At 42.1% G+C, this 2,800-nt stretch overlaps 1 pseudogene; it reads right to left on the bottom strand.

The window, feature by feature from the left end:
* Positions 1-1,308: 1,308 nt before the first annotated feature.
* Positions 1,309-2,506, bottom strand: LOC115661714 (L-type lectin-domain containing receptor kinase IX.1-like; annotated as a pseudogene).
* Between the last annotated feature and the right edge of the window lie 294 nt (positions 2,507-2,800).

Genomic DNA, 2,800 nt, shown 5'->3' with positions numbered 1-2,800 from the left:
CAAAACGCAAAATTACGAAACTGCCCTTTACTAAATTAACCCATAAAAAAAATACTAAAAAAATAGAAAAATCCATCTAAACAATCTCGAATCGCGAAAATCCATCGTTAGTCACGGCCAAAGGCGGTGAGTATTGATCAGCACGCCGTTTCGCTTCAGCCGACCAAATTTGAGTTCAATCCGATATCGTTAACTTCAAACCCGCCGATTCGTCCAATCGCATAACGGGTCCCCCCTAGGTGCATCACTATTAGTTTTAGGGATTTGGAATCGATTAGTCTAACTTACATATTGTATGCATCTAGATCGTTTGACATTTCATATGTGCAATTCATTTATTGTAAATATAAGTTTTATGTCATCCTTCCTTAGCGGATGATCGCCAATTCTCATAAAAGTAATGTTGCGGACTCATTTTGTTAGAAAAATTAAGGGATAATGAGGTCGCAATCACTCGAATGATTACCCATTTTACAATTGAGTATTTCAAATCTTTTATTTTGGGCAATCAAGCATATCAACTTTTCAAACGTGGATCATTAGAGATGTCTCTTTAAATCAAGGACGGAAAATGTCAATGCGGAAACTAATGCCGTTAAAAAACCATTAATCATCAATATTGGCGTTCAATGTAGCCTATAGAGAAGATTCCACATCAATAGACACATATTTGGACGAGCTAAAATTGTCCAAGCCAACACTCCCTCTCTCTCTCTGGATTGCTAAAAGGAGATACCATATTTTTTGCCAAATAAGCAAGCCACGTCACCAATTTTGCTTAACATTTGCCGAGTAAATGAGTCACGCCAACAAAATCACATTATATGTGAATTCATTTAACAAAAGCCTCACATTGAGCCAAATTTAAAAAGTTGAGGTGCTTGATTGAACAAAAAATAATAGGTAGACAATCGACTTTAGAATGGGGAAAAAATTATTCCCCGGCATTGGGATTAGTTTTGACCTTTGCAAGATTCCCATGCAGTAGCTCATTTTGGTAATTACTTACTTTGCTAACGTGCTTCGTGCTTCGTTTCACTCCTAAGAGTAAAATTCCGATTGCAACTTGAAATTCCTCTTGAAATTTGACATGATCAAATTTAAATAAATATTTGAAGTGCCATACAACATTACCACCCGTAATGCACGAGAAAGGCGAGAGTACAACAGCTTTTCGAGGATTACCTTTATTTCGGTGATTTTCACATGTATCACACTTCAAAAGACATCATTTTCGAACAAAATAAAAATAGACATCGCATTGAGGCATTCGCTTAAAGCCAAACGCATCCAGACGAGACCTTCCGCTCAATTATATGCTGGCATCTTCGCGGGGAGTTCGTGCAGCTCTGCCTTCAAGCTCAAAACGTCCACTGCCTCTTCAATCGAAGGCAAAAGACCCAGCATTGGGATGAACACACCACAGCCCCGCAATCATCAAGGCCTCCGCCTGTCTCTTCTGGATTTTTTTTCCAAGCCTCGAGTCCACAGCATTGAGCAATTTCCCGCATTCATTTCGCTTCTGAACCCACTCTACAAGGTGTCGTAGGTCTCGTTCTTAGTCGACAGCTCTTCTCCCAGATCCTATTTCCAAAAGGACCACTCCGAAACTATAGATGTCAGATTCCTTACTTAGCTTACCCATTCGAACGTATTCGGGAGCCCTGTAACCTGGTGTTCCTTTCACTTGGGTTGTGTTTGGCTCTCTAGTGTGGTCGACTAGCTTAGCCATGCCGAAATCTCCCAATTTGCCCATGAAATCTTCATCAAGCATGACGTCGCTGGATTTGATATCCCTGTGGATCACACATTGATGACTTTGTTTGTGCAGGTAGTGCAGCGCCAAGGCTAATCCCCAAGCAATGTCGTACCTCGTTTTCCATCCCAACACGGGCCAGTCTTTAAACAGATGATGCTCCAAGCTACCTTGTCTCGTGAATTCGTAAACCAGGAAGAATTTATTCACCTCGTGACAATAGCCTATAAGTTGCACCACGTTTCTGTGCCTAAGTTGGCTCAATGATTTCACCGCGGATATATACTCCATTATCCCTTGGCGTGAACCAGATGTCATTTTCTTCACAATGACCGGTGTGTGAGCTTTTCCTATGTGCCCCTTGTACATGATCCCGGAACCTCCTCCTCCCAATTTCTGGTCACTTGCAAAAAATTTGGTAGCGATCCTCAACTCTTCGCAGGTGAACTTCTTGGGCCCACCCAGGTTTGCCAACTCTTCCGTTAATGTCGCGCTAAGATTGCCTTCTTCTCCACCTCTCCCGGTTGTCGTAGGTGCATTATTTCCCACTGGCACACCATTGCTCCAGCGAGGAGGAGGGGGGACCTTACATTTTTCACCTTGAGAAGCAATACCGATCACTACCAATACAGCGGAACAACCCAACAGGAGCAGTTGCTCGAAGCTAATTTGATAATAGTGCTTAATGAAAAGCACCGATACAGCTCCAATGAAAACTGCGTCACCAACACCAAAGCCTCTGGCAAACATGAACACATCAACGGTCAGCAACTAATTCCAATGCTACTCTCAGTAGATCGTCTCATGAGAGACCAAGAGTCTTTTTTTGGCCACAACCAAGAGGAAAGTTTACACGGGTTTGATGGCACTACAAAAGAAAAAAAAACTTCATCCATGTCTAATCGTCTATGATCCATGTCTAATCGTCTATGATCACCCATAAGGTCAAATGTCAGCTTCAGAAACGCGTGCAGTATCGAAACTGGACGACCAAATCTCCCATAGAAAGGTCAAAAGGTTTAGACTCTCTGAAACTTTGGCGTC

The sequence above is a fragment of the Syzygium oleosum genome, unplaced genomic scaffold, assembly GCF_021117445.2.
Source record: "Syzygium oleosum isolate NSW1041296 unplaced genomic scaffold, Sole_v2.1 Sole_v2.14, whole genome shotgun sequence".
Lineage (NCBI taxonomy): Eukaryota > Viridiplantae > Streptophyta > Magnoliopsida > Myrtales > Myrtaceae > Syzygium > Syzygium oleosum.
Note: the sequence above shows the minus strand (reverse complement) of the source record. Positions and strands in the feature narration are given on the sequence as shown.